At 35.0% G+C, this 19,278-nt stretch overlaps 1 long non-coding RNA gene across 1 annotated transcript; it reads left to right on the top strand.

Annotated features, from left to right (window-relative positions):
* Positions 1–805: 805 nt before the first annotated feature.
* Positions 806–17,963, top strand: LOC116583319. Its single transcript, XR_004282691.1, has 3 exons — positions 806–867; positions 2,718–2,719; positions 17,950–17,963. It is a non-coding gene; the product is annotated as an uncharacterized LOC116583319 (long non-coding RNA).
* Positions 17,964–19,278: the final 1,315 nt, after the last annotated feature.

Raw genomic sequence — 19,278 nt, 5'->3', positions numbered from 1 at the left:
GATTAAATTATTTAATCCAAAGATATACAATGGATGAATGAATTACATAAATAAATTTAAAAAAACAAACAAAAAAATAAGATCCAGGGATATGCTGCCTATAGGAAACAAAGTTAGCCTTAACAATACACACAGGGTGAAGAAATGGAAAGACATTTCAAGAAAATGATAGCAACAACAAAAAGCAGGAGTACTTATACTTCTATCAGACAAAATGGACTAAAAATTATAAAAATAGACAATATCATTATATGACAAAATGAGAGTCGTGGGTATATAACAGTTGTAAATACATATGTGCCCAACATCAGAGAACCTAAATATATAAAGTAAAACTAACAGAACTGGTAAAAAAAGCAGCAATACAGTAAGAGTTACTGACTTTACTATACCACTCTCAATAATGGATAGCCCACCTGAATAGAGACACAATAAGGAAAGAGTAGATTTCAACACTATAGACCAGATGGACATAATAGATAAACACACAACATTCTATCTGACAATGGCAGTATACATAATCTTAAGTGCACAAGAAACTTTTTAAAGAATAAGCCATGTATTAGGCTATGAAAAAGTCTTAGCAAATATAAAAAGACTAAAATCATATCATGTAAAAATCTCTGACTATAGTAGATGAAATCAGAAATCAACAAGAGAAACACTGGAAAATTCATAAATACATGGCCATTAAACAACACTGCCCTGAATAGCAAATGAATCAAGAACAATTTAAAGGCAAACATGTTTTTTGAGACAAAGGAAAATAAACACAATATACTGAAACTCATGGGATGCAAACAAGAATAGTTCTAAGAGGGAAGTTCATAGCAATACACCTACATTCAGAAGCAAGAAAGATCCCAAGTAGCACAACTCTATAAACTAAGGAACTAGAAAAAGAAAAAACTGAACCCCACATTAGCAGAAGGAAGGAAATGATAGGCATAAAACAGAATTTACTGAAATAGAGAACAGAAAAATAATAGATAAGATTACCCAAACCAAGATTTGGTTTACTGAAGAGAAAAAACTGACAAGCTATACCAACCAGAGAAAAAAAGAAGACTGAAATCAATAAAATTATAAATGAAAAGGATAACATTAAAAATAATATCACAGAAGTACAAAGGATCATAAGAGGCTACTATAAACAATTACACACAACAAACTGGATAACAAAAAAGAAATGGAAAAATTCTCGGAAATATACAAACTGTAAGATGAATCAGGGAAGAAATGGAAAATCTGAATAGACCAATTACACATAAGTAAATTGAATCAGTAATACGAAAAATGTCCAGTAAAGAAAAACCCAATACCAGATGGGTTTACTGGTGAATTCTGCCATATATTTAAAGAATTAACACCAATCATTCTCACGAAAAATGTCCAATGAAGAAAAACCCAACACCAGATGGCTTTAGTGGTGAATTCTGCCATATATTTAAAGAATTAACACCAATCATTCTCAAACTCTTTTTTAAAAATCCAAAAGTGAAAAAAAAAAAATCCAAAAGTGGGGGAGGCACAGCTGGATGGCTCAGTTGATTAAGTTTTATTTAGTTATTATTATTATACAGGTTATTATAATTTTTATATTCTTATTATAAAGGTTCTTATGATCTTTGGCTTGGGTCATGATCCCAGCAGGGTCCTGGAATCAAGTCCCACATGGGGGTCCCCCTGCTCTGCAGGGAGCCTGCTTCTTCATTTACCTCTGTCTGCTACTTCCCCTGTGCTCTCTCTGTCAAATAAATAAATAATTAAAAAAAATAAATTAATAAAAATTAAAATCTAAAAGGAGAGAACCATCCCGATCTTATTTTATGAGGCTAGCATTATCTTAATATCAAAGCATGATGAGGATGCTACTAGAAACTATAGGCTACTATCTCTTCAATGAATGGAGATACAAAAATTTTCAACAAAATATTAGTAAAGCATATTTAACATGATTCAGCATATTCAGAATGATTCAAAGGATCATTTAATATTATCAAGTGGAATTTATCCCTGGGATGCAAGAATGGTTCAACATATGCAAATAAACCAATGTGATATATCTCCATAGATACAGAAAATTTATTTGACAAAATTCCACATGTGTTCATAATAAAAACCACTTAAATAAGGCATAGAAGAAACATATTTCACATAATAAAGGTAATCTATGACAAGTCTACAGCTATCACCATAGTTAATGATAAAAGGCTGAAAGTTATTCCTCTAATATAGAAACAAAAGAAGGATGCCCTCTAATGAAGGATGCTCACTGCTCCTATTTAATATAGTACTTGAAGTCCTAGCTGTAGTAATCGGGTGAAAGGAAGGAAGGGAGGAAGGAAGGAAGAAAAAGAAAGAAAGAAAGAAAGAAGAAAAACAAAGAAAAGGAAGGAAGGAAAAGGAAAAAAAAGAGAGAGAGTGGGGAGGGAGTGAGGAAGGGAGAAAGGAAGGAAAGAAGGAAGGGGCATCAGAGGTGAAATAGAAGTAAAACTCTATTGCAGATGACATGATTTTATATAAAGAACATTCAAAAGACTGAAGCAAAAACTGCAAGAACTCAAAGTCAGTAAAGTTGCAGGTTGAAAAAATAAATACAGAAATCAGTAGTGTTTCTATATACAATTTTCTGAAAAAGAAATAAGGTAATTGGTCTCATTTACAATGGCATCAAAAACCGTAAAATACTTAGGAATCCCCAGGGAGGTTGAAAGATGTCCTCTCTCAAAAGTATAAGCCATTGATGAAAGAAATCCAGGCAATACAAATAAACAGAAAGGTATTCTATGTTCATGGATTAGAAGAATTAATATTCTTTTTTTTTTCTTAAATATTTATTTATTTATTTGAGAAAGAGCAAGAGAAGGGGGAAAGGCAAAGGAAAAAAGAGTCTTAAGCAGATTGGGCACTGAGTGTGGAGCCTGACACAGGGCTGGATCTCACAACTCTGAGATCATGACTTGATACAAAACCAAGAGTTGGAGACTTAACCTGCTGTGTCAGCCAGGTGCCCCAAGAATTAATATTCTTAAAATGTCCATACTACCAATAGCCATCTACAGATTCAATGCAATCCTTATCAAGGTATCAATGATATTTTTAGCAGAAATAGAAAAAACACTTCTAAAGTTTATATGGAACCACAAGAGACACTGAATTGCCAATGAGAAAAAAGCTGAGAAAAATCCTGAGAACAAAGCTGGAGGCATCACAGTTCCTGATTTCAGGCTATACCATAAAGCTTTGTAATTAAATCAGTATGGGACTACCATAAAAAATAGAGAAATAATACCAGTGGAGCAGAACTGAGAACTGGTAAATAAACCCAAGCATACATTCAGTTAATCTTTGAGAAGGGAGTCAAAAATACTTAATGGAGAAAAGACAATCTCTTTAAGAAATGGCCCTGGAAAAATTGGATATCTACATGTAAAAGAAACTTGATTCTCAGTTCTGGTTCAAGATAGAAATGTAGGAAGACTGTGAACTCACCTCCTCCACAGAACACAACAAATTACAACTATTAATACAACAGTTGCCCCTGAAAAAGAACTGAGGGCTGGCTGAACAGCCACCGAACAACCCAAGAGAGAAAATGGCAAGAGAAGAGCAAGAGAAACAAAGACATGGTAACAAAAGAACACCCATACCCAATACTGAACATGGGAATGTGTAGGGATAGTGCTGTGGTATCAGGAACAGATCCCATGGTCCTTAGGCACAGAAAAATAGCCATGGTTTAAATGAACAACTAGCAAGAGGCTTTGGAAGGTGGCAGAAACAGGAGGACCCTAAACTCACCTCATCCCATGTTTACAGCTACATAGCACTGACATATGAGTAAATAAACCAGAGAGTAATCTGAAGAATGGCAGAATAAACTCCACAACTAAATGTAGAGAAGAAGCCAAGAAGAAATTAGGAAGGGCAGAAACAGTGGTTGGGAGCTGACTACAGGAGGAAGGGAGGGAGCTGTGGGTACTGAGAGGGGAAAACACCAGGGAGCCCACAGAAAGAAAACAAGTCCCCATAACTTCTAGCCTTGAAAACTAGAGGGGATGGATTCTGTAAGTTTGCATAAACAGTGAAACTTGGAGCCCAGAGCTTTAAATATCAGCTGACTCAGCACTGGGTGGGCCAGGAGGGCCAGTGATACTTGGTCTCTCCCCTGAAAAAAAGAATAGTCCTTGGAGGGGCACCATAGAAGTCAAAGTTTGCACATTTGTGCAATACTTGGGGCAAAGGGGAGAGATATCTGTTTATACTGATTCCAGATCCTGTTGGAGGACTTCTGGAACAAAGGAATTGGCAGTTGCCATTTTCCTCCCCCACTTCCCAGCATAAACACAGATCCACCTGCAGGAGGTGGCAGTTGCTACCTAATCTGCTAGCAGTGTGCCCAGCCCATAAGTTCTCCTGAGGACTGATCCAGTCTAAGCATGTTGACTCTGGACTAAGTGCAAATTTTAATGCCACACCCCCACCCCCACCCACCCAGGCAATCCCTCCATGCCCATGACCCTGGCAACCACTGCACTTTTAGGGATCTAGCCTAGGATTAATGGCTCAGAACAAATTTTACTAGTGCTGTGCACATCCTGCCCAGCCATCCTGTGTACAGACAGTGCCTGCTCCTGGGCACCATGCCCCTGGCTGCCACTGTGTTTCAGGGGATCTAGCCTAGCACTAGTGGCTCGATGCAAATTAGCTAACACTGCCACCCCATCGCTGAGCCTTTCTGCAGTTATGCCTCCTCAGATCAGTCTGGCCTAGGTCTCACTAACATCACAGAGAGAAAACACAGCCCATAACAGGTAGAGAGTCAGTGCAGATCTCTGGACTGAAAGGAAAAGTGACTCAGACACAATAGCAGGATGCAAGCAACACACACAGAGGAAACTCCCATGAAGTGCCAGGTGCTGGTGAATGGAGACATTGCACTGCAGGGCACTACAGAAACTCTTCATCACAAAGCCCATACTTTCAAGAACAGCAGATGTAGCTGACTTTTCTGAAACACAGAAACAGACAGAGAAGGAGACAACATGAGGAGACAGAGAAGTAAGTACAAAGTGAAAGAACAAGACAAAACCACAGCAGGAGACCTAAGCAAAACAGAAATAAATAATGGGCCTGATAGGGATTTAAAATAATGTTCAAAAATATACTCACTAGACTTCTGAAGAGGGTGGAAGACAACAATGAAACTATTGACAAAGAGATAAAAAATAACATATCAGATGAAGAACTCAATAAAAGAAATTAAAAACATAATAGATAATATAAAAAGTAACCTACAGGAAGCAGATGAACATATCAGTAAACTGGAGGATAGAGTAATGGAAAGAAATAAGGCTGAGCAAGCAAGAAACACACAAATACTACACAATGAGAGTAGATTTAGATGTTACAGTAACATCATTAACTATAATAACATTTGCATTATAGGAATCCCAAAAAGAGAAGAAAGAGAAAAGCGGGCAAAAAATGTATTTGGAGAAATAATAACTGAACACTTCCCAGATCTGGGGAGGGAAAGAGGAAAAAAAAAATGAAAACACAATGGTGCAAAACCTGTGGGATACAGGAATATTGGTTCTAAGAAGAAGCAATATAGGCCTACCTCAAGAAGCAAGGAAAATTTCAAATAAACAATAAAACCTTACACCTAAAGGAGCTAGAAGAAGAGAAACAAAACATCAAACCAGTAGAAAGAAGGAAATAATAAAGATTAGAGCAGAAATAAACAAAACAGAAAGTAGACAAATAGGCCAGATCAATGAAACCAGGAGGTAGTTCTTTAATAAAAAAAAAAAAAGCAAGAAAATTGATAAATCTCTAGCCAGAAATAATTAGAGAAAGGAAGAGAGAAATGATTCAGATAAACAAAATTACAAGTGAGAGAGGAGAAACAACAAACAGCAAAGAAATACAATTACAAAATTGTATTTTGTAAGTACAAAAATTACAATAATTGTATTTTGTAATTACAAAAATTACAAAAGTTGTATTTTGTAATTACAAAAATTGTAATTACAAAATTAGAAAATATTACAAAAAACTATATGCCAAAAGATTAGACAACCTAGAAGAGATGTATAAGTTCCAAGAAACCTATACACTACAAAAACTGAAGCAGGAAGAATTACGAGGAAATTTGAACAGATTAATTACCAGGAAGGAGCTTGAATCAGCAATCAAAAAATTCCCAACAAACAAAAGTTCAGGATCAGAAAGCTTCATAGAAGAATTCTACCAAACATTTAAAGAAGAATTAATAACTATTCACTCAAACTATTTAAAAAAACAAAAAAAGGAAAACTTCTAAATTCATTCTATGAAGCTAATAAGTCAATATCACCCTGATACCAAAGACCTGATGATCACACACACACACACACACACACACAACTATAGGCCAATATCCAATATCTCTGAGAATATAGATGCAAAAATGCTCAACAAAATACTAGCAAACAGAATCCAACATTCCACTAAAAAATTCATCCACCATGATCAAGTGGGAATCATTCCTGGGATGCAAGCTTGGATCAGTATTCACAATTCAAAGTGATATATCACATAAATAATAGAAAGGATAAAAACCATATGATCATAGCAATAGATGTAAAAAAAAAAAAAAAGCATTTCACAAAGTACAACCACTCATGATACAAGCCCCCCAAAAGTTAGATTTAGAGGGAACATACCTTAACTTAATAAAGGCCATATTTGAAAAACCCACAGTGAACATCTTACTCAGTGTGGAAAAACAGAGCTCTCTGCCTAAGGTCAAGAACAACAGTAACAAAAAGTCCAATTTTATTCACCATAGTAGTAGAAGTCCTAGCCACAACAATCAGACAACAAAAAGAAATAAAAGACATCCAAATTGGTAAGGAAAAAGTAAAACTTTCACTGTTGGCAAATGACATGATATACTGTATGTAGAAAAAAGTAAAGACACCACGAAAAAACTGCTAGAATTGATAAATTAATTCAGTAAAGTTGTAGGATACAAAGTAAATGTGCAGGAGCCTGTAGCATTCCTATTTCCTATATACTTATAATAAAACAGCAGAAAGAGAAATTAAGATTATAATCTCATTTATAATTGCACCTAAAATAAGGTGCAAAAACAATGAATACTGTTACACTGAAAAGAAATTTTATATATATATATATATATAATTTTAAAAAAATAGGAAACCTAAGAATAAAACTAACCCAAAAGGTAAAAGATCTGTATGTTGAAAACTGTAACACATTGCTGAAATAAATGGAGAACAACTCAAAGAAATGGAAAAACACTTTATGCTCATGAATGGAAGAACAAATAAAGTTAACAATGTCTATACTACCCAAAACAATCTACACATTTAATGCACTCTCTATCAAAATACCAACAGCATTTTTCACAGCAGAACAAACAATCCTAGAATCCTAAAAAGACCCTGAATACCCAAAGCAATTTTGATAAAGCAAAGGTAGAGATATAATAATTCCAGACTCCATATTATATTACAAAGCTGTAGTAATCAAAACAGTACAGTGCTGACACAGAAACAGACATACAGATCAGTGGAATAGATTATCCAGAAATAATCCCACAATTATATGGTCAATTAATCTTTGACAAAGCAGAAAAGAATATCCAACGTGAAAAAGATAGTCTCTTAACAAATGGTGCTGGGAAAACTGGACAGTCATTGTAAAAGGATGGAACAAATAATTCTTACACTATACATAAAAATTAAGTCAAAATGAATTAAAAACCTAAATGTGTGAGCCTTGAAACCAATAAACATCCTAGAAGAGAGCACAGGCAGTGATTTCTCTGACACTGACCACAGCAACATGTTCCTAGTCTCCTAATATAAAAACAAAAATAAACTATTGGGACCATATTAAAATAAAAAGCTTCTGCACAGTGAAGGAAACAATTAACAAAACTGAAAGATAGCCTACTGTTGGAGAGAAAACACTGGCAAATGCCATACCAATAAAAGGTTAATATCCAAAACATATAAAGAGGGTCCCCTGGGTGGCTCTGTCATTTAAGTAACTGGTTCTTGATTTCAGCTCAGTTCATGATCTTAGGTCATGAGATCTAGCTATGTGTTGATCTCTATGCTCAGTGAGGAATCTGCTTGAGATTCTCTCTCTCCCTCTGTTTCTCCCCTCTACACATGCTTTTTCTCTTTTTTCAAAATAAATACATATTGAAAAAATAAAATATATAAAGGATTAATACAACTCAATACCCCAAAAATGAATAATCCTTAAAATTAAAAAAATGAGAAGACATGAACAGACTTTTTCTCTAAAGAAGACATGCAGATGGCCGATAGACACATCAAAAGATGCTCAAAATCACTCATCATCAGGGAAATGGAAATCAAAGCTGCAATGAGATATTACCTCACACTTGTCAGAATGGGTAAAATTAAAAACACAAGAAGCCCAGCATCACCTTGATCCCCAAACAAGACAAGGATCCCATCAAAAAAGAGAACTACAGACCAATATCCTTGATGAACACAGATGCAAAAATTCTCACCAAAATACTAGCCAATAGGATTCAACAGTACATTAAAAGGATTAGTCATCATGACCAAGTGGGATTTATTCCAAGGCTGCAAGGTTGTTTCAACATCCGCAAATCAATCAATGTGATACAACACATTTATAAAAGAAAGAACAAGAACCATATGATACTCTCAATAGATGCTGAAAAAGCATTTGACAAAGTACAACATCCCTTCCTGATCAAAACTCTTCAAAGTGTAGGGATAGAGGGCAAATACCTCAATATTATCAAAGCCATCTATGAAGAACCCACTGCAAATATCATTCTCAATGGAGAAAAACTGAAAGTTTTTTTGCTAAGGTCAGGAACACAGCAGGGATGTCCATTATCACCACTGCTATTCAACATAGTACTAGAAGTCCTAGCCTCAGCAATCAGATGAAAAAAGGAAATTAAAGGCATCCAAATCGGCAAAGAAGAAGTCAAAGTATCACTCTTCGCAGATGATATGATACTATATGTGGAAAACCCAAAAGACTCCACTCCAAAACTGCTAGAACTTGTACAGGAATTCAGTAAAGTGTCAGGATATAAAATCAATGCACAGAAATCAGTTGCATTTCTCTACACCAACAACAAGACAGAAGAAAGAGAAATTAAGGAGTCAATCCCATTTACAATTGCACCCAAAACTATAAGATACCTAGGAATAAACCGAACCAAAGAGGCACAGAATCTATACTCAGAAAACTATAAAGTACTCATGAAAGAAATTGAGGAAGACACAAAGAAATGGAAAAATGTTCTATGCTCCTGGATTGGAAGAATAAATATTGTGAAAATGTCTATGCCACCTAAAGCAATCTACACATTTAATGCAATTCTTATCAAAGTACCATCCATTTTTTTCAAAGAAATGGAACAAATAATCCTAAAATTTATATGGAAGCAGAAAAGACCTCGAATAGCCAAAGGAATATTGAAAAAGAAAGGCAAAGTTGGTGGCATCACAATTCCAGACTTCAAGCTCTATTACAAAGCTGTCATCATCAAGACAGCATGGTACTGGCACAAAAACAGACACATAGATCAATGGAATGAATAGAGAGCCCAGAAATAGACCCTCAACTCTTTGGTCAACTAATCTTTGACAAAGCAGGAAAAAATGTCCAATGGAAAAAAGACAGCCTCTTCAATAAATGGTGTTAGGAAAATTGGACAGCCACATGTAGAAAAATGAAATTGGACCATTTCCTTACACCACACATGAAAATAGACTCAAAATGGATGAAGGACCTCAGTGTGAGAAAGGAATCCATCAAAATCCTTGAAGAGAACACAGGCAGCAACCTCTTTGACCTCAGCTGCAGCAACATCTTCCTAGGAACATCGCCAAAGGCAAGGGAAGCAAGGGTAAAAATGAACTATTGGGGTTTCATCAAGATGCTTTTGCACAGCAAAGGAAACAGTCAACAAAACCAAAAGACAACTGACAGAATGGGAGAAGATATTTGCAAATGACATACCAGATAAAGGGCTAGTGTCTAAAATGTATAAAGAACTTAGCAAACTCAACACCCAAAGAACAAATAATCCAATCAAGAAATGGGCAGAAGACATAAACAGCCATTTCTGTAAAGAAGACATCCAGATGGCCAACAGACACATGAAAAAGTGCTCCATATCACTCGGCATCAGGCAAATACAAATCTCATTGTGGAAAAAACCACAATGAGATATCACCTCACACCAGTGAGGTCAGAATGGCTAAAATTAACAATTCAGGAAATGACAGATTCTGGCGAGGATGTGGAGAAAGGGGAACCCTCCTACACTGTTTGTGGGAATGTAAGCTGGTGAAACCACTCTGGAAAACAGCTTGGAGGTTCCTCAAAATGTTGAAAATAAAGCTACCCTATGATCCAGCAATTGCACTACTGAGTATTTACCCTAAAGATACAAATGTAGTGATCCGAAGGGGTATGTGCACCCGAATGTTTATAGCAGCAATGTCTACAATAGCCAAACTATAGAAAGAACCTAGATGTCCATCAACAGATGAAAGGATCAAGAAGATGTGGTATATATACACAATGGAATACTATGCAGCCATCAAAAGAAATGAAATCTTGCCATTTGCGATGACATGGATGGAACTAGAGGGTATCATGCTTAGCGAAATAAGTCAATTGGAGAAAGACAACTATCATATGATCTCCCTGATATGAGGAAGTGGAGATGCATCATGGGGGTTTAAGGCGGTAGGAGAAGAATAAATGAAACAAGATGGGATCGGGAGATAGACAAACCATAAATGACTTATAATCTCACAAAACAAACTGAGGGTTGCTGGGGGGAGGGGGGTTGAGAGAGAGGGGTGGGGTTATGGACATTGGGAAGGGTATGTGCTAAGGTGAGTGCTGTGAAGTATGTAAACCTGGTGATTCACAGACCTGTACCCCTGGGGATAAAAATATATGTTTATTAAAAAAACAAACAAACAAAAAAACACAAGAAGCAACAAGTTTTGGCAAGGATATGGAGAAAAAGGAACGCTTTCCTAGTATTGGTGGAAATGCAAACTGGTACAGTCATAAAGCAAAACAGAGTGGCATTTCCTCAAAAAAGTTAAAAAGGGCATGACTGTGTATGATCCAGCAATTGTACTACTAGGGATTTACCCCCCCTACATACAAAATACTAATTTGAAGAGATACATGAACCCCTATGTTTTTTGCATTATTTACAATGGCTGAATTATTGAAGCATCCCAAAGGTCCATCAATAGATGAATGGAGGAAAAAAGTGGTATATATATATACAATGGAATATTATTCAGTAGTCATAAGAAAGAATGAAATCTTGCCATTGCAAGACATGGAGGGAGCTAGAGAGTATTATACTAAGCAAAATAAGTCAGTTAGTGAAAAATACCATATGATTTCACTCATATGCAGAATTTAAGAAAGAAAATAAGCTAAAAGAAAGCGAGAGAAAAAAAAACAAGAAAGTAACACTTAACTATAGAGAACCATTACCAGGTATGTGGAGGAGATGGAGTAACTCTTAACTATAGAGAACCATTACCAGGAGGTATGTGGGGAGATGGGTAAAGTGGGTGATAGGGATTAAGGAGTACACTTGTTATGATGAGCACTGGTTGATGTATGGAATTGCTGAATCACTATATTTTATACCTGAAACTAATATAATACTATATGTTAACTATTATAGTGGAATTAAATTAAATTAAAATAAAATAATAAAACATTTTAAAAAGAGCAACTAGCATATTAAAGAGACAATCTTAGAGCTCTTCTAAGCAACGATGGAACTGTGGGAAAGCTCTCCAGGTCAGAGGGACTAGAGAATGTCAGTTTATGTTCCCATAACATGTTCCCAGAGCAGGGTCTGGACACCATAATGGGTGGGTCCAATCATCTTAGTGAACTTGAGATCAGATACCCCAGCATCCAGCATCCTACACCAACCTACACACCATAATGGGTGGGTCCAATCATCTTAGTGAACTTGAGACCAGATACCCCAGCATCCAGCAGCCTACACCAACCTTCTTAGTTGAAAGAAGCCATAGTTTAAAAGAATTGAGGAACTGTGGAAACACTTTCTTTGTCCCCTAAAGCCCGGACGGGAGCAGGGTCTGGCCACCACAAGGGGTGGGTTCAGATACCATAATTATAGATCTCCAAGACAAAATTGGTAGGTCAGATTATCACAGAAAGCTTTAAACCTCAACAATCTCAAGGTCTTCAAGCACATACCAATCCTGGTTGTGCTGGGGCACAGAAAAACAACTGTGGTTTAAAAGGGCCAAGAAAGTATGGGAACATTCTCTCCTCCTCCACCATAAAAACACAAACTGGAGTAGAGTCTGGCTCATGGTGAGCTTGTGGCCTCAGCAAACCCAGGCTCTCCAAGCCCACACCAGCTGTCTTGTGGTACTGGGGCATAGGAAACAAGATGTGGTTTTGTAGAGTTTTTTGCTATAATAATCTTTTTTTTTACTTTTTAAATTTTGTCTTGTTTTTATTATTTCTTCTTCCTTTTTGGATTTGTTCTTTTCTTTTTTGTTCTCTTTTTTAATTCTGTATTTTTAATATTTAACTTTTTTTTAGAAATGCTTTCTTCTTTTATTTCTTTTTTCTTATTATTATTCTCTTTATTCTTTCTGTAAAAATCCATGGTTTAAAGGAGTAACTAGTATATGTAATCAGAGCTCTACCGAACTAGCAAGTCACCAAGTACATATAATCTGCATAGGGGACATGATACATAAGACCACTTCTTTGACTTTAGTAGTAGTCATTTTTCCTAATCCATAGGAACAAACAGAAAGTTGAGCAAAATGGAGAGACAAGAGATGTACTCCAAAAGAACAAGAAAAACATTTTAAAAACCCCAACTAAATAAAACAGAGATAAGCAATATGCCTAATAAAGAATTTAAAGTAATGATCATAAAGACACTCCTCAGCTGGAGAAAAGAATGGAGGAAACTCAGTGAGACCTTCAATAAGATGTACAAAATATTAAAAAGAACTAATCAGAGTTGAAGAATAACTAAAATAAAAAACATACTAGAAGAAATCGACAGTGGATTAGAGGATGAAGAGGAATATATCAGTAATCTGGAAGACTGAGCAATGGAAAGCAGACAAACTGAATGATAAAAAGAGAAAAAAATTAAAAATGAAGATAAACTAAGGTCTTTGGGACAACCGCAAGGAAACAAACATTCACATTATAGGAGTCCAAGATGAAGAAGAGAAAAATGTGTAGAATTTATTTGAAGAAATAGTGACTACAAACTTCCCTAACTTGGGGAGGGAAACAGACATCCAAGTCTAGGAATCCTAAAAGAGTTCCAAATAAGATGAACTCAGGGAGATCCACATCACGGCACATAATAACTAAAATGTCAAATGTTAAAGATAAAAGAGAATCTTAATAGCAGCAAGAAACAAAAAGTTACTTACCTGCAAGGGAAAACCTATAAGACTATCAGCTGATTTTGTGACTTAAAGTTTGCAGGTCAGAAGAAAATGGCATGATATAGTCAAAGTACTGAAAGGAAAAACCTACAACTAAGAATACACTATCTTTGAAGTATGAAGGTTATCATTCAGATTTGAAGGATAGGTAAAGAGTTTCTCATCCAAAAGATAAAGGAGTTTATCACCACTAAACCAGCTTTATAAAAATGTTAAAGATCTTTCTTTAAGTGGAAAAGAAATTGCCATAGCTGGACATAAGAAAAATAATAAAAAGAAGACATTTTTTTTCTTTTTCTCTTTCTTTCTTTCTCTCTTTCTTTCCTTCTTCTTCTTATAATATGTTTGAAATCAAATGACCATCAAATTAACATTGACTACTATTTAATTCAGGTTTTATATATAAGCCTCATGGTAACCACAAACACAAAACAGAATACACGCAAAAAAAGAGAAAGAAAACAAAATAAAACAAAAAATTAGACATTCATAAATCACAAAGAAAGAAACAAAAGGTAGAAGGAACAAAGAAGAACTACAAACAAGAAAACAAATTTTTAAAATGGCAATAATTATGTATATATCAATAATTACTTCAAGTATAAATGACTTAAATGTCCCAATCAAAATACATAGAGTGGTAGAATGGATAAAAAAAGCCCTCCCTCTCCCAAAAAAACAAGACCCATCTATATACTGCCTAACAGGAGACACACCTCATACCTAAAAACTCACAGAGACTGAAAGTAAAAGTGGAAAAACATTTATCATGCAAATGGAAAAAAAACAAAAAGCAAAAAAGAAGGAAAAAAGAGTAGCAATACTTTGATCAGACAAAGTAGGGTTTTTAAATAAAGATTGTAATGAAAGGCAGAGAAAAACGTACAAAAAGATAAAAGGATCAGTCCAACAAGATCATAACAATTAAAATTATCTATGCGTCCAACACTGGAGCACCTAAATACATAAAGCAAATATCAAGAGACAAACTGATGGTAATGCAATAATAGTAGGGGACTAACACTCCACTTACATCAATGAATATATCTTCCAGAAAGAAAATCAGTAAGTAAATGATGTCTTTAAATGACCCATTGGACCAGAGAAACATAACAGATATACAGAACATTCCATCCTCACATAACAGAATATACATTCTTTTCAAGTATACACAGAACATTTTCCAGAATAGATCACATGTTAAGCTATAAGACAAGCCTCAATAAATTTAAGAAGACTGGAATCATACCAAGCATCATTTCCAACCAGAGTAGTATGAAAGTAAATATAAATCACAAGGAAAAAAAAAAAAAACTCGGGGAAAACACAAACGTGAAGACTTAACAGCATGATACTAAACCAATGGGTCAATAAAGCAATCGAAGGAGAAACACATGGGGACAAATGAAAATGAAAACAAAATGGTCCAAAATTTCTGAAAAATAGTGAAAACAGTTCTAAAAGGCAAGTATATGACAACACAGGATTATCTCAAACAAACAAACAAACAAACAAAACCAAGAAAAATAGTCCAACCATACACTGAAAGTAAATTAGAAAAAGAACAAAGCCCCAAGGGAATGGAAGAAAGGAAATAACAAAGATTGGAACAGAAATAAATGAGGTGGACATATATATATAGATAGATATAGATAACTACATAGGTATCTATATCCAGTAAGACCAAGAGCTGGTTCTTTGAAAAGATAACAAAATTGACAAGCCCTTAGCCAAACTCATCAAAAAAGAGAAATGACACAAATAAATAAAATCAGAAATGAGAGAGAAGTAACAACTGACACTACAGAAATACAAAGGATTATAAGAAAAAACTATGATAAATTATATGCCAACAAACTGGACAACTTAGAAGAAATGGATAAATTCCTAGAAACATACAATCCCAAAATTAAGCCAGGAAGAAATAGAAAATTTGGACAAACCAATTACAAGTAGTGAAATTGAATTGGTAATCAAAAACTACCAAAAATAAAAGTCGATAGCCAGATGGATTCAAAAGTAAATTCTACCAGAAACTTAAAGAATTAAGTTTTAATTCTTTAAAACTTAAAGAATTAAGAATTAATTCTCCCCAAACTATTCCAAGAAATAGAAGAGGAAAAGAAGCTTCCAAATATATTCTACAAGGCCAGAATTACCCTGAATACCAAAACCAAAACCAGACAAAGACAGATAAACACACACACACACACACAAACACACACACACACACACACACACACACACACACACACACACAAAAGCTATGGTTCAATATCTCTGATAAACAAAATGCTAAAATCTCAGTGAAATATTAGCAAACCATATACAATAATAAATTAAAAAGATCACTCAGCAAGATCAGTTGGGATTTACACCCAGGATACAAGGATGGTTCAGTATTTCACAAATCAACCAATATCATACACCACACCATCAAAACAAAGTATAAAAATTTCAATAGATACAAAAAAAAAAGGCATTGACAAGATTCAACATCCATTCATGATAAAAACTCTGCTGCATATGAAATACCTACAGCTAACATCATCCTCTTTGGGGAAAAACTGAGAGCATTCCCACTAAGTTCAGGAAGAAAACAATGATTTCCACTCTCACTACTTTTATTCAATATAATATTAAAGGTTCTAGCCACAGAAATCAGAGAAGAAAATAAGAGACATTCATACTGGTGAAGAAGAAATTCAATGGCCAATATTTATAGATGACACTGTACATAGAAAATCCTAAAAATTCCACCAGAAAAACTTCTAGAAGTAATAAGTAAGTTCAGTAAAATTGCAGGATACAAAATTAATACCCAGAAATTTGCAGTGTTACTGTATACTAATAATGAAGTGGAAGAAAGATATATTAAGAAAAAAACACCATTTAGAGTTATACCAAAAAGAAAAACAAAAGTATCCAGAATAAATTTAACCAGAGACCAATATTCTAAAAACTATAACACACTGGTGAAAGAAATTGAAGATGACACAATAAACAAAGATATTCCATGTTCATGGATTGAAGAAGAAAATATTGTCAAATATCTGTATTACCCAAAACAATCTATAGTTTCGATGGAATCCCTATCAAAATACCAAGAGCATTTTTTGCAAAACTAGACCAAATAATCCTAATATCTGTACGGAACCACGGAAGACCGTGCATAGCCACAGCAATCCTGAGAAAGAAAAACAAAACACTGGGGCACCTGTGGGCTCGGTTGTTAAGCATCTGCTTTCAGCCCAGGTCTTGATTGCAAGGTCCTGGGAACAAGCCCTGTGCCAGGTTCCCTGCTTAACAGAGAGCCTGCTTCTCTTTCTCCCTCTGCTGCTCCCCATGCTTGTGCTCTTTCACTCTCTCTGTCAAGTGAATAAAATCTTCAAAACAAAACAAAACTGGAGGTATTACAATTCCAGGCTTCAAGTTATATTACAAAGCTATTGTAATCAAAACAGTATGGTACTGGTACCAAACCAAACATAGATCAATGGGGCAGAAGAGAGACCCCATAAATAAATACACACTTATATGGTCAATTAATCTATGACAAAGGAGGTAAGAATATACAACAGGAAAAGACAGTCTTTTCAGTAAATAGTGCTAGGAAACCTGGGCAGCTACATATAAAAGAATGAAAATGGACCACTATCTCACACCATATATAAAAATAAACTGAAAATGAATTAAATGCCTAAATGTGAAACCTGAAACCATACAAGTCATTGACAACAACCCAAGTACTGTATTCTCAGCCATACCAATATTTTTCTAGATAGATCTCCTAAGACAAGGGAAACAAAAGCAAAAATAAACTATTGGAACTACATCAAAATAAATAGCTTTTGCATAACCAAGGAATGCATCAAACTGATGAATGGGAGAAGATATTTACAAATGATATAACCCCTGAGGGATTAGTTCCCAAAATACATAAGGAACTTCTACAACTCAATGTGAAGGAAACAGACAAAATCCCAAATAATCTGATTACAGATGGGCAGAGGACCTCAATATATTTTCCAAATGAAACATATAGATGGCCAACAGACACAAGAAAATATGCTCAATGTCACTCATCTTCAGAGAAATACAAATCAAATCCACGATGGGATATCTTCTCACATTTGTTAGAATGGATAAAATCCAGAAGACAAGAAACAGCAAGTGTTGTCAAAGATGTGGGAAAAAAGGAACTTTAGTGCATTTTGGGGGGGAATATAAATTGTTACAGTCACCATGGAAAACAGTATAGATGTTCCTCAAAATATGAAAAACAGAACTTGATCCAGCAATTTCACTTCTGTAAGTATACACAAAGGAAATGGAATTGCTAACTCAAAAAGATACCTATACTCCCACATTCACAGCAACATTATTTATAATATCCAAGACATAGAAACAACCTAAGTGCCCATTAATGGATGAATGGATAAAGAAGTTATATTTATATGCATTATACACAGGCATGTGCACACACACACATACAGGAATATCATTCAGCCATAAAAATCAAGGAAATCCTACCACTTGGGAGGACACAGACACTGAAGGCATTATGTTAAATTAAATAATTCAGACTGAGAAAGACAAATTCAGTATTCCCTCACTTAAACGTGGAGTCAAACACACACACACACACACACACACACACACACACCCACCCCTGATAGAAAATGAGATCAGATTTGTGGTTACCACAAGAAGGTGGTTAAAAAAGTGTTAGTATATTTGAGGTATCTGAACCCACAATTTAAAAAATTTATTAATCTATTTCTAGAGATACAAGTATTTTCAATAGCTTAAAGAAAAAATAAGAGCAGAGAAGTTATCCAAATTCAGATTTCACCAATTTACGCTCAAGAGCATGAAAAACTTTTGCAGACTAAAGGTAGCAACTTCAATTCCTTCTAGACAGACAGACATGCAGATACTTTCTCAAAATATCAAATACTTCCAACTTGCTGGGAATAAGAAAGCTGCAAAATATTTACTTTTCTGAAAAATTTGAAGTTTTAAGAATCTCTAAGACAAAAACTCTATTGATTGAAATCTACAACTCCATCATCTTTGCTTGCTCAAGCATCTTGAGCATGTTACAATTTAATTCTTTACTCTACTCACTTTATATATTTAATGGTTTTTTGAGATCACTTTATCATTATGCACTGATGAGTTTCCTAGTTCTCTTATACATGACCTTGAGACTAGATAATCTAAACAACGGTGAATCTCAGCTCCAAACTTCAATCAGGTAGATAGATTTTAGAAATTTCAAGGTGTAGTTCCAACCCTTCATATCACTGCCAAAATAAAACAATTGAACTTCTCTCACCCGACCTGCCTAATTAAATCTTAGGAACATCCACCCTGGATACCTTGACCTTTCTATATTCCTGCCAAGCTTTTTACCCACAAGAAAGAGCAAAGAACATTTCACTAGTCTAGTAACATTTAGAGATTATACCATTGAATTCTAAAGGTATACTTAATAGGTCTGTGATGATATATGCTATATGGTCTCTGCTGTGTTCTCCTGGATGGATCATTCTGTCTATCAGAGCCCAAGTGAACTTTAAATGAGTCAGCTCTATTTACGAGGAATAATATAAGTAACCCACTTTGACATTCAGAGGGAGACTTGTCTGTGCACAACTGAGGAGTTGCTAGGAGTGATACTCAATACAGAAGATTATTCTAATCTATCCATCTCTGAAAAAAAAGGCTT

Source organism: Mustela erminea, chromosome 1, assembly GCF_009829155.1.
Source record: "Mustela erminea isolate mMusErm1 chromosome 1, mMusErm1.Pri, whole genome shotgun sequence".
Classification (NCBI taxonomy): Eukaryota; Metazoa; Chordata; class Mammalia; order Carnivora; family Mustelidae; genus Mustela; species Mustela erminea.
This window is presented reverse-complemented; position numbering and strand designations above follow the sequence as displayed.